Genomic DNA, 24,338 nt, shown 5'->3' on the forward strand with positions numbered 1-24,338 from the left:
CTCCCATCCCACTCCTTCCTAGATGCCTTTCTATCCCTCCCTCCTCCTCCTCCTCCTCCCTTCCCCATCCCCTGTGGTCAATTTCACCTGTCCTAAGCTTGATTGCTGAGGAGTAAATTCCCCTGACCTCAAAAAGCTACCAAGCCACGCCTCAAGTGGGTTGGACTGTGAAAGACCAACCCAAATTGTGTTTGCAGTTTGGCAACTTTCTAGGGCACTCCAATATCTCAGAGAGGAGTGCAGTTTTCCTGCTCCCCTGGTGCATTCACTATAGCTGAGCAATGTCCATGGTTTTTCACGTTTGATAGAAATATCTGTGGGCTATAGTTACGTTCATAAACCACAGTGTTGATTGCCTATTAGTGAATCTGTATTGTAAGCATCCCAAAAAGAAACCAATGTATAGGACAACCCAATGTGTTGGTAACAGCGTCGCACCAAAAGCCCTCCAATAGTCGACCACCTGCCTTGCACATCCGATTGTCCTAGGTACTCTTCCACATCAACGGTATCCAAACCGACACGATTTAAACTCTCGCCATGGGCAAGTTGGAGCAATGGTCTCCTTTCCTTGGCCATTGTTCCCGATGGGTTTCCTTTTCCTGCTCCATGCGGCGGAGGCATACTGCGTGCAATTCGTTTTGGGGTTATGCTAGCATCCCCGCCCAGAGTGTTGTGGATTTCCTCGTAGAAGGGGCATGTTACTCTGCTGTTTCCAGACTTGCGGTTGTGCGCGATGACATTACGGTACTCTCCACACAGAGACTTAGTCTTGTTTCTGCACTCTGCGGCAGTACGCTTGTGTCCTCGCCTGCACATCTCACTCGCAATTTCGTCAAAAGTTTCGATGTTTCTGTGGGAAGACTTTAGAATGTCTCGGACCTTTGATTCGCCCCATATATCTAGGAGATCCAAAATCTCACTGTGCCTCCATGAAACTCCACGACCAGTTTTTACAGCATCGGACAATTTATTTTCAGCCGTGTTAAATTATAATGCCCGAGTTTCTGCCCCCGAAATAGAAGCAGCAAAGTGTCTGATCTAGCTGCTTGGTTGGCTCCAAAACAAACTGAAATAAAAAGACCGTTTGAATTGCAGGGTTTCACAGGGGAGGATATACCCTGAGCTCTGAATTGTCCCATGCGGACATGTAAATGAGGGCCATAGTGACCACTTAGCAATCATTGTAACGCTGATGTTCGTGTGATATAGAAAGAAAAAGAGGGCCTGATTGGATAACTGCAAATTTCCTATTTGAAAGACAAAATCTCAGTTTCTGATGTTCTACTGTGATGTGATTGCTGTTTCAGGTGTTATATTGTGTTATATCGATAAATAAATGAGAAAACATATCATAGTCAGCGTTGCAGTCTTTGGCCTGCAAGGTGTCCACTGCAAAACTTTTTAAGGATGGGGCATTTGTTCTTTCGTGTGCAGTAAACATTGTTGGCACCTCAAAGCAAAATCTGTTAAGAGACGAACTTTGCAAAGCATTCGCGCTTTTTTTTTTTTTTTGGAAAATTGAGATTAGGGGTGTTTTCATTAGCAGCAGGAACGGGATACGCAAAATAAAAGGGAAAGTGGTTGGGTACATCGTGTGAAGAAGTGTGTCTGGGCATGCCTGCTGCTTCGCTTTCTGCAGAGCAGAGCTCCTCCTCGTTAATTTCTGTTAGCTTTCCCTGCTGCTTTGCTTTCCGCAGAGTTCCTGCAGAGCTCGTGCCTGTCCATTTCACTTTCAATGGTTAATTGTTTCCGAGTCAGATCTAACAATCTATCCCTAACCTGAGAAGGCAACATTTGCAGTTACATCAAATCGCGGAGATTTCCCCCGCAGAACTTGCTTTCGGTAGGAACCCTAGGGTTACGTTTGCCCCTTCACCTTTGAAAGGGACCTTGCATACCCCCTCCCTGTGACATTGATGGTGCTGCTGCCCCAAGGAGAGTGAGTATTATTGGTTCACAGAGTGTGTGGATGAAGGCACACACACCATTCTGGACGTGACTTCATGGATTCTTTCAATGCTCAGTGCTGTCACTGTAATAAAATATGTATAAAACAATGAAAAGGCAGCCTCCGGTGTTTCTCTGCAGAGTTGATACATGATGATAAACACGTTTCTTGTTTCGATTTTGGGAAATGAATAATGACCTCAGTAAATGTTTAAACAGTTAAAGGTTAAAAGTGGTAGCCTCAGACATCACACGGATGTGAGGGAATACAGAAATGCCTTCAAATCGAAACATTTCCTCGATGTTTTTGAAGAGGTAGCCGCTGTCAATGAAAGGTGGATTGACTTTAAATATTATATGTGTCGATTCTGATTTAAGGTGGCTCATACAAAAACAAGCACCTCTGCTGAAACTCTTCACCATGAATCCTTTACGTGATATTGCCTACGCTGATTAAAAGAAAACCCCCTGACCTGCATCCTTTGAACATATGCGTGTATAAGCATGAGGATGGGCATTTCTTTCTTCCCCTCTAGGTAGACCCTTCTTCCCTTTTCTGTGATTTGGCCCCTCGTGAAGCTGAACAAAGAAATGTAAGCGTTCCTTGCTGCTTTACTTTCTGCAGAGCTCATTCTGCTGATCTCGCGCTTCTCAATTTCACTTCTAATTTGAAATTGTTTCTGAGCCAGAATTAACATTCTATCCCTAAACTAAGAAGGCAACATTTGCAGTTACAACAAATCGCGGAGATTTTCCCCTGCAGAACTTGCTTTCGGTAGGAACCCTAGGGTTATTAATTTCCCCTTCACCTTTGAAAGGGACCTTGCACTCCCCCCTCCATGAAACCTTTCTTGTAACCTAGCACTGGAAGGAGACTGGTTTCATCTATGGTTGTAAAGATCTGGTTCACCTCTATAAATGCCTTCCAGCATTTGAAACGGTGGGCTGGAATCCAAACCTGATTCACCGTAAGAGCCACTGGTCAGATTTAGCCCCATGCGGACATTTTCCAGTGTAAGAAACAGTGGCAGGGCACTCCAGGGGAGTGGCGCAGCTCCTTCTGACAGCAGTTTATAATGCAGGGAGCCGTTATCATGCGCATGACAAGGAACGTTGGTTGCTCATGTGACAAAACAGAAGAAGAAAACTGTCATTCAGCCTTTTGTTAATCTAATGCATTGGCCTGGTGAGTTAATGGGCATTTGCATTGCCCAAGTTAGGTGGTGAATGGGCTTGGGAGATCCTACTGTTATTGAAACTATGTAGCCCACCACCCCCTTCCAGTGGCCAAGGACCTGCTGTCTATGGCTATAGTGGAGTGGGTCTCATGGCTATCACCACAACGGTCATCCCTGGGAGACCTTTTGCATGACTGGAGGAATGGTCCAGGAAGTCTGTCAGAAGACTCTTCGCAGTGGCCAAGACACATTCCTTTCATGGCTCCATTCTGCCTATGGCTGTAGTGGGGTAGGTGTTGTGGCTATCACCAGAATGGTCATCCCTGGGAGACCTTTGTCATGACAGGAGGAATGGTCCAGGAAATCTGTCAGAAGACTCTTCTCAGTGGCTAAGACACGTTCCTTTCATGGCTCCATTCTGTCTATGGCTATAGTGGGGTGGGTCTCGTGGCTATCACCACAACGGTCATCCCTTGGAGACCTTTCTCATGACTGGAGGAATGGTCCAGGAAGTCTTTTTGTAAAGACAATAGCGGCAAAAAGGTTTTAGGGGAGCGACCCACAGCCCCCCTGCTGACAGGTCTGCACACATACACGTTTGCCCAAACCTCACCTCGCAGGCACAAGGGGGCAGCTGAGGGAAATTGTCCAACCATGTACAGCCACAGGTTGAAGATGAAAATGGCAAGCCAACTCGACCATTTTCCTGGCAAAGAGCCCCCTCTCCTTTGGTCGCCTATTCCTAAGGGAGGGGTATATTTGGACGCGGGGAAAGGACCTTCTCCCCCCCCCTTGTAAAGATAAATAGCAAATACATAATATTGTAAAGAGTGGCTTCCTATAGTCGGTGCAACAGCAGGAATATGGATTGTGTCATCGTTTAATAATCCAACGGAGGTTTACTCAGAGTAGTCCCATTGAAATTAATGGCCAGAGAGGGGCAGAGGCAGGCACAAAGCAGGGGCAAAGGATGGCTGCCCAGCAAAGGCCAGTTTTCTTCTCCTGGGCCATGGGGGGGGGGAGAAGCTGCTTTTCCTGGAGCAAGCAGAAGAGCCCCCCGTCTCTTTCCCCTTTTCTTTCCCTTGCCCCCGGTGGCGCACCTGGCTTGTCCCCGGTCGCAATATCCTTCAGTGGAAATGGATCTAACAGGCGAGGGAGAGTGTGTGCTCATATGTGGTGTCAATAATGATCGATCTGTCTGCCTTCCGCCTTTAGGGGGTTGTAGATGAGTGAATTCCCTGGGTGAGTGGCTTCGCCTATATGCACGTTTACGTAGGCGCAAAATGGCTAACCCTTCAAAATATTTTCCTCCTCTGGACATCTATCAGCTTTTTAAGGCAGCCTCCCTGGGGTCTACAGTGGCCCCCGCCCCCCTCCAGTCCAAGGAAAGCCTGGATTGATGTTGCCCCCTGGTGCTCTGAGACGGAATATATAGTGTGGGAAGCGGCAAGAGCAGTTGAGGAAGTTTACTCGTCAGCAGCTGGAAATGAAATGAAAGCCAGGACAGCGCAAGGGGGGCGGTAGGGGAGGATCCAAAGAAAAAGCAAAGAAAGACAGTTACACGCTCAGTGGCACTGAAGTGGATGCGGTTTTTCAAGGTAAGTACGGATGTTATCACATCGATTAAATCTGGAGTTAAACAAAAAAGCACTACAATGCACGCGCTTCTGCTGAAACGTCAAGCAAACGGTCCAAAGTTAAAGGATCTCTATTTTGGACCAGATGCAGATTTTCTCACCGTGTAAACAAGCCCAAAGATTCATTTCAAACACACATATAGGCTCCCTCAGAACTCTCCTCGCCACTCTCCGACCGAGGGGAGGGGTGGGTGGGTGATTCACGGCACCTTCCCTTGGCATGGGATGGGTCAATGCCACCCGCAACTGTGGGGCCCAGTATGAACCAGAGAGGCCTGGATTTTTGCGTCCATCTGAGGCTGCCCCCTCCCTGGCCCTCACCCTTCTCTGCTTCCCTCTCTCTTGCTTGCAGGGAAGAAAGGATTCTGCGCTGCCTCCCCCAACAGACTGTATAACCCCCCCCCCCCACGTGGAATGCGAAGGGATTCGCAGTGGAATGCGAATTGCTTTGATTGTTGGAGTCTGGAATTCGTCAGAATTGTCTGTCTTCCAGCAGCTCAGCCAGAGCGAGGATTTTTATGCTAGCTCAGCTGGATAAGTGACCCGGTTTTTTTTATACGGATTAACAGGCAAACATCCTCCTGTCTACATTCATCATTTTCTTATCTATACAGCTAAAGAGATTTGTCAAAGTAACAGCAATTGAGATAACCTAGGTGAGGTAAGACTCTCCTTTTTTTATTCACGGAACTAAGGGGGAAGAAAATATAAATAGCTTATCTTTTTTTTATTGCAAAAAGCTGACATGGAAAATAGCATTTTAAAGATTACAACGGACGAGAGATTTCTGATTGGGAGAGATAAGAAATCTTTTTGATTTATAAGACTTTTGTGTAATATATGGCTGGGACTATTTTTCCTGATCTACTTTTTTTTTGATGAATCTGCTCATTCTCTCTGCTACTAGTTATTTGGACGCTGTGAACTAAAGCCATTCTTACACTTCCGGGCAGATAAGAGATAAGGGCTGTCTAGCGTGTGACGTTAGTTGGTTGGAAAGATTAACTCCTTTGTAACTGGTTAAAGAAATAAGCTGCTCTTTGTTTGGGACATTGAAAATTGAAGGAGTTTTGTTCCTTTGGCTTTAAGAATGACAATTAAGCAGATCATGGATGTACAAGAAGGGACTTTATCTCTAGACATGTTTCAGAAAATAATGAATGGGATTAACTCAATAAAACAAGAACTGAGAAATAATAGACAAGCGTGGAGAATTGAATTTCATGAAATGAGACAGGAGCTGAAAGAAACTCAGGATTCTATGAGAAAGGAGAATAAAGATAGATCTGGAAAACAAAAAAAGGATGAAAGAGAAATTAAAGGCAAGGTTCAAACTATGGAGATTGGCTTAATTATGGACATGAAAAAAGATTTGGATTTCCTGGCTGTGATGGATCCTGGAGACAAATATTACAGTTTGGAATTCAGCGCTGTCCCTGAAGGAATTGAAGAGATTGGAGATAAAGATATTATCGGTTCAAAAAAATTCCTGGACTGGAAGGATTTGATGGAACTTGAAATGGAGAAAGTTAACAGAATTAATCCCTGTTTTGTGTCAATGGAAAAACCTTCAAGAGATGTACTAGTGTATCATGTGGAAAAGAGGAACAGAGATGCGGCTTTGCAACAATACTTCAGTGATACGTTTGGATTTGATGGCAAGAAAATATCTGTGATGGAGGAAATTCCTATCAGACTTTTATTATATGACTATGACAGCAAGATTTTTGGGTGCGTAAAGATGGAAGATGGAAGATGGACCCAATATGGATAATGACAGAAGAGCGATTTAAAATTACTGGACTTAGTAGATTTGATGAGTTGGATTAATTGATATGTTTATTTAGTAAAAAAAATGATTGATATATATCTCAAGGATTGGAAACTTCTCTGACTTTTTGTGGAAGATTAAAATAATAGGATGTTAATGAGATTTGAAACCAACTAAGATAACCGCTGGAGGAAGGTGATTTTATAATCTATTAAGAGATAGGTTTGTTATATATTATAGATTTATAGCTGAATTATAGTGATTTGAAATTACTGGACTTAGTAGATTTGAAGAGTTGGATTAATTGATATGTTTATTTAGTAAAAAAAATGATTGATATATATCTCAAGGATTGGAAACTTCTCTGACTTTTTGTGGAAGATTAAAATAATAGGATGTTAATGAGATTTGAAACCAACTAAGATAACCGCTGGAGGAAGGTGATTTTATAATCTATTAAGAGATAGGTTTGTTATATATTATAGATTTATAGCTGAATTATAGTGATTTGAAATTACTGGACTTAGTAGATTTGAAGAGTTGGATTAATTGGCATGTTTATTTAGAAAAAAAATTGATTGACATGTATCTCAAGGATTGGAAACTTCTCTTTGACTTTTTGTGGAAGATTAAAATGATATGGTGTTAATGAGATTTGAAACCAACTAAGATAACCGCTGGAGGAAGGTGATTTTATAATCTATTAAGAGATAGGTTTGTTATATATTATAGATTTATAGCTGAACTATGACAAATCGGAAGTCAATATTCTTTCTTTTATATATATATATATATATATTTCTTTTTGTATTGTACTAGTTATTGATTTGTGTTGTTTTCTTTTTGTATTGTTTTGGTTCTGAAAATTGGAATAAAAATTAATTGAAAAAAAAAAGAACATGGATAAAGGAGGAGAAGGAGGCAGCAGCAGAATGGAGATAAAGAACTGTGGAGGTGAGAGATGACAATGCGTGTGTGTGTGTGTGTGTGTGAGAGAGAGAGAGAGAGAGAGAGAGAGAATACTGTGTTTGCACTTGGCCCACAAAGTGGCCTCCACCACCCTCTCTGGCTACTGTGCTGTATTTGCAATATTTTAACTTTTTTGCATCTCAGGTGTAAATGTTTGCTTGAGTGAGTGTCCCTTAGTTGGTGGCAGGGCAGGGTCTGGGAGGTGGTTAAGTGAGAGAGATTATGTTGGCTGGCTGAGGGGGGGGGTTGCACTGGGTTTGATGTGGAAAGATCTGAGCAGTGGCCTCAGCCTTCCTCCCCGCCTCCCTGACCAGCAGAGAGACCACCATTGCTATCTTATGGATAAAAATAATTATTCTACTATCTCTGTATGTCTTTCTTTATTTTTAATGTTGTTTTAGGCTACTTAGATGTGCAGCAGCCAAGGCCAGCACCTTGTAGGCTTTTTTTTAAAGTAACTGAAATGTAATTGTAGTGATTACTTTGGAGGAACTGTAAAGTAATCAGTTACTTTCAGAGCAATTATAACCGTAACAGTAATTACTACTCTTTGGGGCCATGTAACTGTAACTGTAATTTATTACTTTTTAAAAGTAATCTTCCAAGCTCTGGAAAGGATTCTGCGCTGCCTCCCCCAACAGACTGTATAACCCCCCCCCGCCACATGGAATGCGAAGGGGACAGGGAGTGCCCCGGGAAAGCAAAGTGCTGCGAATTTGCCTGCAGATACGTCTGCATGCCCCCCAGCAGAGGTAGCTGGGCTTCGTCAGCAACTGTGGGACGTGGGGAGGGGAGATGTCAGCAAAGGCACCGTCTCACATGGAGAGGCTACACCCTGAGCACGTGGGACGCCTCTTGACCTGCCACATCCCAGATGACACAGGCAGATCTGCCCCCCTTTCCTGGGCCAGGAAGAGAAGAGGGGCTGAATGTGAGCTGGGGGTTCCTGAGCCCTGGAAACTATTCTGGAGCAAAGTGTTCTAACCTGGAACATGAACAAGTAACGGTAAAGGCACAAGTGCCTCTGAGCATGGGCAGAGTGTCTTTCCCCTCAATAGCCACAGCCAGATCCCAAGTTCTGGACCTGGGGCAGGGATCCCAGCAGGCTTGGGGCTCAGCAACTGTCCCGTTAGAAATAGACAGGCTGCCTCGCGGGCAGGGGGGGCTTTGCACTGGCTCCCCATAGGACTCGCAGCCCTGGGCAGCCTCGACAGGAGGCACTGCAGCTAGTGCTGAGGCTTTGCGTGGGAGGTGCAGAAGAGCTGTGCAAGACAGCAGGAGAGGCAGGCTATGGAGGACCAGCAATTCTGCATAGCTGTGCTGGAGCTGAGATGCTCCAGTGATAAAAGAGCGTCTGCTTTGCATGCAGAAGGTCCCAGGCTCAGGCAACAGCAGCTCCAGGTGTGTGTGTGTGGGGGGGAGCCAGTCTCTGCATGCAACCCCCAAAGGTTGCTGCCAGTCAGCGTGGGTAGCACTGAGCTAGATGGGCCAATGTCTTCCTCAGATTGCCCTTCCCCCACGCGCCCTCTCAGGCCGCCGCAGGGTACGAGCTCACGTTGCCTTAAGCCTCTCCAGCGCCAGCAGCAGCCTGCCCACCCCCACCCATCATCTCCCCTACCAGCCTGCCCAGATGTGGCCCTTTCTTGGGAGAGCACTGTCCCAGCCCTGACAAGCAAGTCTCACCCCACTTTCTCTTCTGCCCCAGAGAAGCCCGGGGTTTGCCCAGCCCCACTGCTGAAGAAGCTGCATGCCCCTCTCATGTGTGGCTCAGCCTGCACGGAGGATGCTGACTGCGGAGGGCGGCAGAAGTGTTGCGACTCGGGCTGTGGTGCCCACGTGTGCAGGATGCCTCCTCAAGGTAACACGGAAACTGGCCCCGACCTGGGGCAGGACGAAGGCCCTGGGAGGGTGGAGAAGATTGCCAAGGGCCCCGGCAACAATCGACTCAGAAAGGCAGCTCCGACCAGCCTGACTGCTGGATGTCAAGAAGTCTCTCGGGCCTTTCGGTAAAGTGATGCCGCTCCGGTGTCGCTGCACATGCAGGTGCTGCAGTGGCACTTTTGCAACCCTCTCCTCCTGCAGAGCAGGCCGAGGGCGGGGGGGGGGAGGGAGCCACACAAGGGCAACTGCACCCGGAAAAGCGTTTCTTTCTGACGCTCCAGCCGCTCTCTCTGGGCTCACAAGGGTGCCACACAGTCCCCAAACTAGAGCCCCCCTTCTCTTCCAGAGAAACCTGGGAAGTGCCCCCAAAAGCAACGGGTGAAGCTATCCGGAGAAGAGGCGGCTTGTGACACCTGAGCCCACGACTGGGAGTGCAAAGGGGCGGAGAAGTGCTGCTTCTCGGGCACCTCCATGAGATGCATCGATGTGCACCAAGGCACCAGGGCAGGAAGCAGCAGGCCAGGTGAGGAAGCTGCCAGAGTCGTGCATGGCACGGAGGGGTGGCGTTGTTTTGAGGGGGCACCACAGGCAGGCCGAGATCAGGAGTCTCCAAGATCAGCTCATTTTCCTCCTGCCTTATGAGCTCCTGTTGCCTGTTTAAGCTGGGGGGGGGTCTTGGTGAGAGAGAGAGAGAGAGAGGGAGAGAGAGAGAGAGAGAGATGCATCACAAGGGCCCCATCCACCTGGGAACAGCAGCATAGGCTGTGGTCTTGGGGGAGGGGGCCCTCTGCTCCAGCAGCCAAGACATCTCTCCTGTATTTGGAAAGGGAAGGTCCTGGGTTGGGTGTTCACTGGCACTCCTTGTCAGGGGCCTTTCTCAATAACTCTGGAGGGCAGGGAGGGAGGGAGGAAGGGCGACACTGCAGCCCCCTTTTGCCCACCTCCATCCCCCTCCCCTGGCAGTTTTAGAAGGCGGCATCCCGGGGTGCTTGAGAAGTTGGGCCCATCAGGGGGCACCATGGGGAAAGGCACTGGGAGAGGCGGCTGGTGGTCATGAGTGGAGGCATGGGTGCCACTGGCAGCCTCGCTAAGGCTGGCCTGGCACGCCTCTGAGCCAAGGGGGCAGCCCCATGTGCTTCTTGTGGGGAGGGCTGGCAGAGGGGAGGGCTCCATGCCCCTGAACCAAGGCTTGCTTTTCTCTCCTAGAGGCCCCTGCTCCCAGCGTCTCATAAAGAAGGATCCCGAGGACTGTCGGGTCTGGCTGTGAAGACTCTCCCTCTAGAAGGCAGTGTGTGGGCAGGCCCATCTGCAGCAGGGAGTCCCGGAGAGGCAGCCTGGGGAGCACAGCCCTTGGGAAACTGGGGCGATCCCTGGGGGGCATTTTCTTCCAGCTGCCCTCTGTTGCCTCCCTCTGGCCACCTGTGGTACTGCTTCCTGCCTGTCCTCCTCCCTCCCTGCCTGCTTGCCCTGTCTGTCCAGCCAGGCATCCTTTGGGCAGAGCTCCTGGGGCTGCACCTTGGGCCATCTGCAGGTTCTCAGCTAGATGGTGACGGCTCGCTCCTCCATGTCGTGTGCACAGACTGCAGGGCCGGGACTCTTCACACTTGGGGGGAAAGGAGGCCTTCATCCTGTGAGCGAGTCCCCAGTTAATCAACATATAGCAGAATGGGGGAGCGACAAATTGGGAGCCCAAAGCAGACGAAGTCACAATTTCCCGGCATGTGAAGAAGAAGCCAACAAAGAATCTCAAAGTGCCCCTTGGCTTTTGCTGGCAACCAACTGAAACCAGCTGGCCCCTTGGCATCTGCGTGTATTGATTCATGTTTGGCATGTATTGATGTCAGGCGTGAACATAAAGAACGTACTTGCCAACATCTTTGCGGTGTCACAACCACATGTGTGTTACAGTTATTATTTATTTGGTTATGTATGAATCACAGTTTACGTACGCCTCAAGACAATTTACAAACATACCATAAAAAGAGCGAAAATAGTTTTTAATATAGCACAAAAAGACCCTGAAGATAGGTGTTCATTTGCATTGTTTTGAACCTAAGGTGGCAACAACTGATATAGCACAGTGCGGAGGAGAGCCTGGGAAAGCTTCTCAAAACTAAATGTCTTCCATTGTTTCCAAAAAGTGCAGAGAGTGGCCGCCTGTCATATCTCAAGACGGGAATGCTGTTCCACAGAGCAGGATCCCATTGGGGACAATGGGCTCAAGCCAGTGCTAGTCTTACTCAGAGTAGACCCATTGAAATTCATGAACATGGCTCACTTAGGTCCATTCACTTCATTGGGTGTACTCTGAGGAAAATGTAGTTTATTCATTTATTTATTAGATTTATATCCCGCCCTTCCTCCCAGTAAGAGCCCAGGACAGTAAACAAAGGCACTAAAAACACTTTAAAACACCATAAAAACAGACTTTAAAATATATTAAAACAAAACATCTTTAAAAACATTTTTTAAATGTTAAAAATGTTAAAAACATCTTTAAAAAAAAGGTTTAAAAACATAATAAAAAGCAATTCCAACACAGCCACAGACTGGGATAAGATCTCTACTTAAAAGGCTTCTTGAAAGAGGAAGGTCTTCAGCAGGCACCAAAAAGATAACAGAGATGGTGCCTGTGTAATAAAGGTCCGCTTCCTATGTTGTGCAGAACAGATCTCCTGATAAGATGGTATCTGCAGGAGGCCTTCACCTGCACAGCGCAGTGATCGGCTGGGTATATAAGGGGTAAGACAGTCTTTCACATATCCTGGTCTTACGCTGTTGTAGGGCTTTGTACACCAAAACTAGAGCTTCAGTTTGACATGGCCCAGTATAGTGACCTGTGTCACCCCATAGCTCAAGAGCCAAGGGGCAGAGAGACACTCATCCAACACTGTCTACTGGGGCCACTGCAGAACAGTGCCCCCCACTACCCATCTCCCAGTCCACGAGGATACTCCGTGGTCGATGGCATCAAAAGCTGGCGCAGGAGCAGCAGGGTCACACTCTCCCCCCATCCCTCTTCCTACAAAGGTCATCCATCGGGGTGACAGAGGCTGATTCAGTCCCAAGCCCAGTTCTGAACCCAAATTGGAATGGGTCAAAAAAAGCTCTTTTCTCTGAGAATGCTTGCAACTGCACCACCACAAATCTCATGAGCACCTTGCTTAAAAGGGGGATATTTGCAGCTTAGTGGAGGCATTGTCCTCTCGTGAAAAGACATGTTTGCCACACCCTGGACCCCCCCCCCAGTCATGCTCTCCCTGGCTAGCTGTAATCAGCCTTCAGGGGCAAGGATCAAGAGGGCACAAGCGCCTTGTCACCTGTCATGAGGCTGCAAAAACTGGCACTGATCCCACTAAGCAGGGCTTGATGGAGCATCAAGGGGAGCCTCTCCCACTCAGTGCCAGGCTCACTATGAAGTCCAATATCTTTGTCTCCAAGCGCCCAGCAAGCACATCACAGAGGGCCTCTGAGATGCCCCAGGCGGTATCCACTGAAATAGGTGTCAATAGCCCACGGGCCACCATGAAGAACTCCGCTGGGCGATTACTTGGGGACATGGTGGAGGCCGAGAAGGAGGCCCCTCTTTGCTGCTTCCATGCCTTGCAGCAGGCACGATTTATGCTCTAGCACGTTTGACCGTTTTTGCAGCAAGACTTTTGCCACCTGCCCTCCAGCCACAAAAGGTCTGTTTGATCACACACAGCTCCCCAGTAGACCAGGGGGCTACACGCTCCACAGCCCCAGAGAGGGTCCTCGGGAGCGATTGCATCTTGCTGTTCCGCAGCCAGGCGAGGGCTTCAGCAGGATCGCCAGCTCTTTCCGCTGGGAGGATTGGTGCTGCTGTGAGCATAGGAAGCTGCGCCATACTGAATTGAACCCTTGCTCCCTCCAGCTCAGTATGGCCCACTCTGGCTGGCAGTGGCTCTCAGGGTGGCAGGCAGGGGACGTTCCCAGTCCTACCTGGAGATGCCACCAGGGACTGAACCTGGGCCCTCCTGTGAGCAAAGCAGGTGCTCTGCCACTGAGCCACCGCCTTGTGGCCTCCAGGGTCCAAGCTGCCCAGCTTGAGGTTAACTTCACCAGGATGGACCTTAGAGCTGGCAAAACTGGGCTCAGTGGGTCAAAGGCCTGACTTGGCATGTTGGAAATAGACAACCTCCCATGCTGTCGCTACGGGGCACGCTTGAGTACTATTTATGCTTGAGTACAATCAAAGGGGAAGTGCTGTTTCTAGCCAGACTCAGGAAAAGTCTCTAGTTTCCTGTGATGTAGTTTCCTTTGTGGTGGTTGTTTGCCCTCCCCCTCCTCTTCCTTCTCCCTGTGCTGCATGTGCTTCTGTTGAATCCTCCACTACCACATGGAGCAAGCAGCCCTGCAGCCACTTGTCAGACGCTGAGAAACTATGGAGTGGGAGTAACCTCCATTTCTTCTTTCTGATTGTCCTAAGCTGTGCCTATATCACTTGTATGCATGAAGTGTTTGTGAGTAAACCTTGTTGTTGCTTTTCCTTCACTGAAGACAGTTTGATTGCCTTATCATGCTAGACGGTGTGAGTCAGGGCTCAGGTGGGGAGGAGTGGGACCGGTTATTGCTCGTTCCGTGTTTGCCATTTTTACCTTGTTAGGTACAGATCCACAGAAAATTTCCCCATAAACACGAAAACCATCCGCATGACAGCTGATGTTCTGTAACGGGGATATTAAGGCCCCCCAGAACCAGCATGCTGGGTTCTCCAGCACCACACAAAAGATCAGCTGCTGAGAACCATAGGAGGGAAGAATTGTTGTTGTGTTCAGGTCCTGCTTGCAGGCTTCCAGTAGGGGCATCTGGTTGACCACTGTGAGAACAGACGGCTGGGCCAGATAGGCCCCTTCTGCCTGATGCAACTGCTGGAAGGCTCTTCTGATGTTCTTAGGACCACCTCCGCCAGCTTGGGCAGGTATGCTGGGAAGCAAGGCGGGTGGTACACCAACAGCAACCACAACGTGCCTTTCTGCAAGATACAGGCCCTCACAGCCCAACAATAACAACAAAGCTTTTAATACATTAGTAGAAGGAGACCCGATAAGAAGGTGGTTGGATGCATGGATGACAAGGGAGGCAAAGGTACGCCAAAAGAGGATGAGGAGATTGCAGAGAAGCTGAATGAATTCTTTGCATCTGTCTTCACAGTCTGGCTTCACAGAGCCAGTGTGGCAGTTAAGGTGTTGGACTTGGACCTGGGAGACCAGGGATCAAATCCCCACACAACCATGAAGCTCACTGGGTGACCTTGGGCCAGTCTCTGCCTCTCAGCGTCAGAGGGAGGCAATGGTAAACCCCCTCTGAATACTGCTTACCATGAAAACCCTATTGATAGGGTCGCCATAAGTTGGAATCTACTTGAGGGTGGTACATTTACATTTTAAATGACAGATTCAAAACATACAAACCACTGGATCTGGATGGTATCCACACAAGAGTAGTTAAAGAACTCAGATGTGAAATTATTATAAAAATATGTAACTTGTCTGTAACATCAGCCTCCATACCTGAATTGGAAAGTGACCAATATAACACCAATTATTGAAAAGGGATCTGAAGGGAATCTGGGAATTTACAGGCTGATTGCCTTAACATCTGTCCAGGAAAACTGGTGAAAAGCATTCTTAAAGAAGAATGAGTAAGCATGTAGAAGAGTAAGCCCTGCTTCTCAAAGAGAGAGTTCTTTCAGATGAACCAGTTTCCTTGGGGACCACCAGGCCATCCCATTTACACAATGCTGTACATCCACAGTAGACCAGTAATCTTCCCCTTTGTCTCCCCAGTAACATGAAGGCTGAAGCTGAGGCTCATGTTGCTGGGAAACCCATATCATTTTTATTGGGTGAGCGTGTTCAGTACAAGGTTGCATTGCATGCCAAAGCGGAGTCTGCTCATCCAAGGAAGCAGGAAAGGAGTTGGCAGTGGACGCCTGCGCAGGGTGAGAGGTCCTGTGGAAGGGCTCATCCCCTCTGGAGTCCAGGTTAGCGAGACCCTAAGACAGGAGAGAAATCAGGTGTCAGCAGGCTGCTTGTCCCAGATCCCTCGCAGGATCCTTGACGGGACATGGGGATCCTGAGCACAAAAAAGGTGAAGCTATATCGCGGGGTGCCCTCTGTCCAAATGATGATGCACACAAACACGAGCCTTCCCAACACTCTGCTGCCATCTTTCCAGCTGGCTCAGGCAATGCAGTGGTTGGCCACTGTGAGAACAGGATGCTGGACGAGATGGGCCACTGGCCTGATCCAGCAGGCTCTTCTTATTTTCTTATGTTCTTAATGCTGCCCTGAGTGCCCTTTGCTACCATTAGCTGGCCATATATCTGACCTTCATTTAAAAAAATAGATAAGGGCTGCTCTAGACCTTGGAGAACCTGAGATACGCCGCAGAATGTGCAGACAGCATTCTGTCCAATGGTTTTGTGAAAAACAAGCCTCCCATCTTCCGTCATCATTAGCCAATGGGAGAAGTCACAGATCCCTTAGAACAGGTCAGGCTCCTGTGCCTAACTTTGTTCCTTCTGCCACGCTGGTGGGGGTCCTGCTCTGAGGGATGGGCTTGGCACCCAATGGCTTCTCTTACCTTTCAAGGCTTTCAGGCACTGGTGGCCACAACCATTGTAGCAGCACTTCTCCCCAGGGCGACAATCGAAATCGTTGCTACAGAGTTCCGCACATACCCCACCGGTGGGCCGGGGGCACCTTCCGGGACGCACTGAAAGAGACACAGGTTATTCTCACACTAGGATGCTCTCCTGAGGCTTCGCTTTTCCACAAGTAGCTGGGAGTGGAATGGAAGGGGGAGCTCCGCACAGCACTTAAAAGAACCCCATGTTAGCAGCAACATCCTTCCCCGTGGCTCAGAGCTCTGTATGAGGTTTACTCACAAGAAAGTCTCCTAGCAAATTCAGCCAAACGTTCATGGCTTGTAGATTCATCCTGTTTTATTGCTTCCTGTTAATTCTGGCTGTGGGTTTTGCAATGAAGGGGCTGTTAATGGACTACCTTAATTGCCCCAATGTCAATTTCTGTTCCCACCATTCCCCATTAGGCCTTAACAGGACGTGTGGAGGTACAGCAGAGAGAGCACCCCACCTGCTGAGGTTCTGCTCTGCTGCCCCATTTTTTTCATCAAGTGACCCATGGCCATTCTCCACACACACACACACACTTTCTTTTCTGACAAATGGAGCCAAGCTGCCTGGGGAAACACCCCAGTGGCGAGGAGAGTCCCCAGCTTCAACTGATTGCCAAAAAAGTGTGGCATGGGAGGAAACATGATTCCCCCCCTCTTTTCCTGCCACAGAACAGGATCCCCTCAGAAGAGGTGACTCTGCCTGCTATTTGCATCCAATTCTGGCAGAAAATCTAAAAAGGGAGAGGTTTTCTTCACAAATCCACTCTGGAGGGGTTCCTTTGCCTGCAAATGTCATCCACTCATGTGAAAAGATGAAGAGTTCCAGCCATTCTTAGGCTGACCATTATTGTCAAAGGGGAGTGCATGACAATTCAGCCAAAGAAAGAAATTAACAACCTATTTTATCAAGATAAATCTGCTATAGTATCATGCAACCCAATTGTTACTCGTAAGCAAGCCCCACTGTGATCAATGAAGCGTACTCCCAAGTAAACCAAGTTAGCTTTAACATGTTGGTGTTGCTGCCTTCCTAGCTGAGAAAATTGCGTCCTCGTTCAGTCCTCGCACAGCAGCAGCATCCATTCCCCACAGGGAGCAGATTAAGGCTGCAATCCAGTGCATGTCTATGCAGAAGTAAGCTCCATTGGGTTAGATGGAACTTACTCCCAGGTAAGTGTGTATTAGATTGCAGCCTACATTTGTTAAGGAGAGACAGAGGAGAGCGAGTCAATTTTGTCTGGGCAGAGTTTGAAAAAGACGTGAAGACATTGTTTTGAATAATCCGTTGCTCATATCAATGCCTGGGCACAGTCATTAACCAAAATGGAGACAACAGTCAAGAAATCAGAAGAAGGCTAGGAGGGAGGGCAGCTGTGGGAGAACTAGAAAAGGTCCTCAAATGTAAAGATGTATCACTGAACACTAAAGTCAGGATCATTCAGACCATGATATTCCTGATCTCTATGTATGGATGTGAAAGTTGTTGTTGTTATGTGCCTTCAAGTCGATCATGACTTATGGCGACCCCATGAATCAGTGACCTCCAATAGCATCTGTTCAGATCTTGTAAGTTCAGATCTGTGGCTTCCTTGATGGAATCAATCCATCTCTTGTTTGGCCATCCTCTTTTTCTACTCCCTGCTGTTTTTCCCAGCGTTATTGTCTCTTCTAGTGAATCATGTGAATGAGGACAGTGGCCCATCTAGTCCAGCATCCTGTTCTCACAATGGGCAACTAGATGCCCATTAGGGGAAGCCCACAAGCAGGACCTGAGGGTAACAGCAACTCTCTCCGCCTGCAGTTTCCAGCAACTGGTATTCAGAAGCATGCCGCCTCCCACACTGGAGGTAAAATATACCCTTCACGGTTAGTAGCCGTGGGGACATTCTTTGCATTCAGCTTGGTTCCATGCATATGAAAGTATGTATATATGAAAATATGTGAAAGTTGGACAGTGAAAAAAGCGGATAAGATAAAAATCAACTCATTTGGAATGTGATGTTGGAGGAGAGCTTTGCGCATACCATGGACTGCGAAAAAGACCAATAATTGGGTGTTAGAACAAATTAAACCAGAACTGTCACTAGAAGCTAAAATGATGAAACTGAGGTTATCATACCTTGGACACATAATGAGAAGACATGATTCACTAGAAAAGACAATAATGCTGGGGAAAACAGCAGGGAGTAGAAAAAGAGGAAGGCCAAACAAGAGACGGATTGATTCCAAAAGGAAGCCACAGGCCTGAACTTACAAGAGCTGAACAGGGTGGTTTATAACAGATGCTCTTGGAGGTCGCTGAGAATTGACTTGAAGGCACATAACACACACACACATATAACAAACCGAGGCAAGAAGCACCCATTTTCCTTTTGCATTTGCAAATTGTAATGCTTTGCATCAGGGATATTTTCAGATGCATGGGGGGAAAGGGAATCGAAGGGGGGAGAAGGTGGGAAAATTTCACAAACTTCTAAAGCCTCTTTTTTTTGAGAGAGAGAGAAAGGATTCAATTCTTCATCCCTTTCGAATGCAAAGTGCCCCTCCTCCTCTTCTGAAACCTGAATTGATCCATCACCTGGGGGGGGAGGTAAAAAACCCAAGAAGCAAGCACAAGGTACAATTCCTCCCTAGGCTGGGTGCTTTGAAGTCAAAATGGTCATTCCTGGGGTCACAACTGCCTTCCACACTCCCCCTGTATAAACTCCTCTCAACCTGCATCATCCTCACCACTGTCTCCCGTGTAAACCTCTCAAGTGCAGAATCCCTTCCGGCTACCTCTGACCCTCACATGCACACACATACGCACACTGCGCCACTGCAGATCTCCTCCACACACACACACCGCGCTACCATGGAGAAGGACCAGCATCATGGAGGAACCCAGCTGGCCTGAACAGGAGGCTGGTTCTCTCCTCCTTCCTGTCATGGCCCCGTCAGAGGACTCCTCAGATGAGGACAACTCGGGAGTAACAGCAGCAGACCCAGGAGCAGCAGACTCAGAAGGAGACATGGAGGAGCCTCCTGAGAACCCAGCTCCTTCTCCCCCTCAGCTGCAGAGCACCCCAGGGACAGCAGAGGCCCTGCAGCCAGACACAGACAGTGCACAGGATACTCCCCCCTCACCTGCAGAACGTAGACAGCAGAAGGTCAGGCAGAAGAGAGGCAGGCCTGTCTCCTTAAGGCCCAAACGCTGAGGACTCACACCTGCTGTCAACCTTGCTCTTTATAAGGCACACCTTGTTGCTGACTGCAACATCAGGCGTGGTTTGTGTGTTCCTAGTTTCCTGGCACCCTCTTTTGGACTGACCCCTTGGCACTTGATCCCGGAACTCTACTGACCTCACTTCTGGACTCCTGACTCGGCAAGTACACTTCGGACAAGCCTGGCCCTTATCAGCTCCCCTCCTCCTAGACCTGGCAGATTTATGACCAGACTGCTGGCTAAGGACTTTGCTTCCCTGCCAACCACCCAGGAATTTCCAGCCCCCCACCGGCCCTGCTGACGCAGTGTAGAGCTGACAGTTTGCAGTCAGCCTAAAACAAAGCAGGCAAACGAGGGAGTGGGGGAAGTGCTGACCATGGAGCAACTCCAGCAGGAAACCTTGCTCCTGCGCTCACAAGTAGACCAGCTGCTGTTGGCCGTCCAAGGCTTGCAAACCCAGCTAGCAGCAGCCCCACCCCCTCTCCCTACAGGGAGAGCCAAGTGCCCTGTGACTCTCCCAGAGAAATTTACTGGGGCTTCCGACCAGCTCCCAGCCTTCTTCGCCCAGGCCCAGCTCTTCATGGAGTTACGACCAGAGGCCTTCCCAGATGATAACACCCGGGTGGGATTCTTGATTAACCTGTGCACCGGGGCCGCAGCTAGATGGGCCACGCCCCTTTTCCTTGCATCAGGGCCTCTTGTACCACCGGAACCGGTTGTACATTCCCCCGGGAGCTCTGCGGGGAGAGGTGCTCCACCTCTGCCATGACAGCCAGCCTGCAGGGCATTTTGGAACGTATAAGACCCTCCACCTGGTCCTACGGGATTTCTGGTGGCCCCGGGTCCAAGCGGACGTCAAGGACTATGTAGCGGCCTGTGATACCTGCCAGCGAGCCAAGAGCCACCCCGGCAAGCCCCCGGGGCTCCTGCTCCCACTGCCTACCCCCCCAGGGCCCTGGCGCTCGGTCTCCCTGGATTTTATCACGGACTTGCCAGCCTCCCGGGGAATGACCACCATCCTCATAGTCGTAGACCTGTTCACCAAGATGGCTCATTTCCTCCCCTGTGCCGGACTACCCTCTGCCCCAGAAACTGCGCAACTATTTTTGGCCCAGGTCTTCCGTTTGCACGGCCTCCCCGACCACCTGATCTCTGACCGAGGAGCCCAGTTCACCGCCCGGTTCTGGCAGGCCCTGTTTCGGGCCCTGAACGTCCAGATCCACTTGTCCTCCGCCCACCACCCTCAATCCGATGGACAAACAGAACGTACCAACGCCACCGTCGAACAATACCTGCGGTGTTACACCTGCTTCCAACAGGACAATTGGGTGGATCTGTTACCGCTGGCGGAGTTCGCATATAATAACTCCGTGCATGCCTCCACGTGCCAGACCCCGTTCTTTGCCTCCTACGGCTACCACCCCCGATTCTTCCCCTCAGTGCGACCCCCGTCGCCGGTCCCCATTGCGGATGTCATGCTGCAGGAGTTGCAGGCCCTGCAGGCAGTCCTGAAGGAGCAGCTGGAGCAGGCCAAGGACGCGTATAAGCGCTTTGCTGATCGCCACTGCCAACCAGGCCTGCTGCTGAAGGTAGGGGACCGGGTATGGCTCTCGACCAAATTCCTGCGTTTGCAACGGCCGTCTCACAAGCTGGAGGCTCGGAACGTAGGTCCCTTCCGGATCACCCAGCAAATTAACCCGGTGGCGTTCCGGCTCCAACTCCCTGCCTCCTTCCACATTCACCCTGTCTTCCATAGATCACTGCTGACTCCCGCTCTCCCACCTCACCCCTTGAGTAGTAAACCGCCGCCCCCGCCGCCGATACAAGTCAACGGGGAAGAGGAATTCGAAGTGGCACAGATCCTGGACTCCCGGAGGCATCGTGGCCGCCTCCAGTACCTCATAGACTGGCAGGGGTACGGCCCTGAGGAACGTTCATGGGAAGAGGCGACGCAGGTGCATGCCCCTCGTCTGGTCCGGCGCTTCCACCAGCGCTACCCGGATAAGCCGGGCCCCGGCGGGAGGCGGAGGGTTGGTCGTGGGGCGGGGGATGGTGTCATGGCCCCGTCAGAGGACTCCTCAGATGAGGACGACTCGGGAGTAACAGCAGCAGACCCAGGAGCAGCAGACTCAGAAGGAGACATGGAGGAGCCTCCGGAGAATCCAGCTCCTTCTCCCCCTCAGCTGCAGAGCACCCCAGGGACAGCAGAGTCCCTGCAGCCAGACGCAGTCAGTGAACAGGATACTCCCCCCTCACCTGCAGAATGTAGACAGCAGAAGGTCAGGCAGAAGAGAGGCAGGCCTGTCTCCTTAAGGCCCAAACGCTGAGGACTCACACCTGCTGTCAACCCTGCTCTTTATAAGGCACACCTTGGCTGCAGCTTGTTGCTGACTGCAACGTCAGGCGTGGCTTGTGTGTTCCTAGTTTCCTGGCACCCTCTTTTGGACTGACCCCTTGGCACTTGATCCCGGACCTCTACTGACCTCGCTTCTGGACTCCTGACTCGGCAAGTACACTTCGGACAAGCCTGGCCCTTATCAGATTCCCTCCTCCTAAGACCTGGCAGATTTATGGCCAGACTGCCAGCTAAGGACTTTGCTTCCCTGCCAACCACCCAGGAATTTCCAGCCCCCACCGGCACTGCTGACGCAGTGTAGAGCTGACACTTCCCTCCCTCCCTCTCAGCTCTCCACTTGGGCTGCAGCCATGAGGGGCTGGGGAGGCACCTCCATCTTCCTACACACCCCCAGCTATCATCTCTCTTCCGCTCTTTCCTCCCGTCCAATTAGAGCTCCCTGGTCTGCTGGGGCAGATGGCAACACAACAAGAGCCAGAGAGCAGGGGGGGGGTGCACTGTGGAGCCCCTAAAACATTCCCAGGCAGGCCAACCCTCCACAGCGCAGAGACGTCTGTGTTCCTCTGAAGAGGCTGAACACCATATCAGGAAAGATTTGGGGCGTGGGATGAAAGGCGGCCCAGATGGAGCTGCACACACAGCAGCCGCAGCAGAACAGACACACCCAGAGAGTCTTGCCTATGCAGGGATGGAGGAAAGGGATCCATCTTTGAGGCTGTCAGAAATCTATTGAGTTGCGTAGCGGATCGGGGAGTACTGAGCTAGCTTATGTGTGTGTGTTTGAATCCTTGCTAAAGATTCTACCTTCCCTGCAAATTAGTCAGACAAAGACTTTAAGCTTTAAAGTAAGAAATGACTACTTTATTCTGGAAGTACATGCTTGATAGGAAAGAGTCCTATATCTGGCTAACTAGCTAAGTTGGAGGCACAAACACTGATCCCGGTGCTTGCCCTCATGCTCGGAGGAGAGGGAGAGACAAAGGAGTATGTCTGCTCCCCTCTCAAGAAAAAAAAGAAGACTGGGAAGGAGGGAAGGAACTGGGATCAACATCCTCTGCATATCAGTCTAGCAGGAAGGAAGAGACAGCAGGAGATCAAAGGACAGGTATAGCCTAGCAACCAAGAGGTCTCCTCTCTAGCTACCCTTTTTAACCCCATGCAACCTCAACCCACAAGTCGGAGTTTAACCACAGATATTCCGACAGAGGCAGGGACCAAAAGGGATTACGTACCTTGGCCAGAGACAGAGGGCACTATGGCAGAGAGAGCGAGGAGCCCCACGAGGAGAAAGACCAGACCAGCAGACTTCATGGTTAGGCAGGATGGAAGTGCTCTCCAGACTCTAGCCAGGAGCTTTATAGTACTCCATCCTGGCAGGAGCCCCACCCAGACTAAAGATGAAAACAATAGGAAAAGGAGGGGTTGGCAAAATGTCCCTGCATTGTGTAAGAAAGAATGAGGAACATGTGAAGGTAAAGGCTCCTTTGCAAGGCATAATCAAAGTGGCCATTTCACAATACGTTCCCAGTTTCCAAATCAACACAAGGAAGCATCTCAGAGGTCAATGCTCCTTTGGTAAAACATCTTTACATTTGAGGACCTTTTCTAGTTCTCTCATAGCTGCTCTCCCCAGTCCTAGCCTTCTTCTCATTTCTTGACTATTGTCTCTATTTTGGTTAATGACTGTGCCAAGGTATTGATAATCCTTGACAAGTTCAATGTCCTCATTGTCAACTTTAAAGGTACATAAATCTTCTGTTGTCATTACTTTAATCTTTTTGACATTCAGCTGCAGTCCTGCTTTTGTGCTTTCCTCTTTAATTTTCATCAGCATTCATTTCAAAGCATTACTGGTTTGTGTTAGAAGTATGGTATCATCTGCATATCTTAAATTATTGATATTTCTCCCTCCAATTTTCACACCTCCTTCATCTTAGTCCAATCCCACTTTCCGTCTGATATGTTCTGCATATAGATTAAACAAATAGGGTGATAAAATACACCCGTCTCACACCCTTTCCGATTGGGAGCCAATTGGTTTCTCCCAATTCTGTCCTTACAGTAGCCTCTTGTCCAGAGTACAGGTTGCGCATCAGGACAATCAGATGCTGTGGCACCCCCATTTCTTTTAAAGCATTCTATAGTTTTTCATGATCTACACAGTCAAAGGCTTTGCTGTAGTCCATAAAGCACAGGGTGATTTTCTTCTGAAATTCCTTGCTCCGTTCCATTATCCAACATGCGTTTGCGATATGATCTCTGGTGCCTCTTCCCTTTCTAAATCCAGCTTGGACGTCTGGCATATATGGTAAGAGCCTTTGTTTTACAGTCATGGCTTCCCTCAAAGAATCCCGGTAACTGTAGTTTGTTCACGGTGCTGAAAGTTGTTAGGAGGCCTCCTATCCCCCCCCCCACAACTACAGTTCCCAGAATGGTTTAACAATTGAGCCCTCTTCCCAGGGAACTCTGGGAACTGTCGCTTTGTGAGGGGAATAGAGGGTCTCCCAACAAACCTGTGAAAGTAAGATTTTTTTTTTGCCCTGACATGCATCACCTTACACTTGTTTACATTCACTCCAATTTCATTTGTAACACAAGCTACAAGATGCTGTCCTTATACTGAAATATAGGGCACCCAATACTACGATAGAAACTAGAAAAATCCAGTGCAGTCTTTACAGACACATCCATGTATTCCAGGGAAATCCTACATTTTTGCTTCATTGCA

The 24,338-nt window shown here is 49.1% G+C and overlaps 1 long non-coding RNA gene across 1 annotated transcript; it reads right to left on the bottom strand.

Moving 5' to 3' along the window:
* Nucleotides 1-15,220: 15,220 nt before the first annotated feature.
* On the bottom strand, nucleotides 15,221-22,933 carry LOC133386949 (uncharacterized). The gene is made up of 3 exons (XR_009763316.1): nucleotides 22,843-22,933; nucleotides 15,996-16,127; nucleotides 15,221-15,405 (listed from the first exon to the last, which is right to left on the bottom strand). It is a non-coding gene; the product is annotated as an uncharacterized LOC133386949 (long non-coding RNA).
* Between the last annotated feature and the right edge of the window lie 1,405 nt (nucleotides 22,934-24,338).

This window comes from Rhineura floridana, chromosome 6 (genome assembly GCF_030035675.1).
Source record: "Rhineura floridana isolate rRhiFlo1 chromosome 6, rRhiFlo1.hap2, whole genome shotgun sequence".
In the NCBI taxonomy this organism is placed as follows: Eukaryota; Metazoa; Chordata; class Lepidosauria; order Squamata; family Rhineuridae; genus Rhineura; species Rhineura floridana.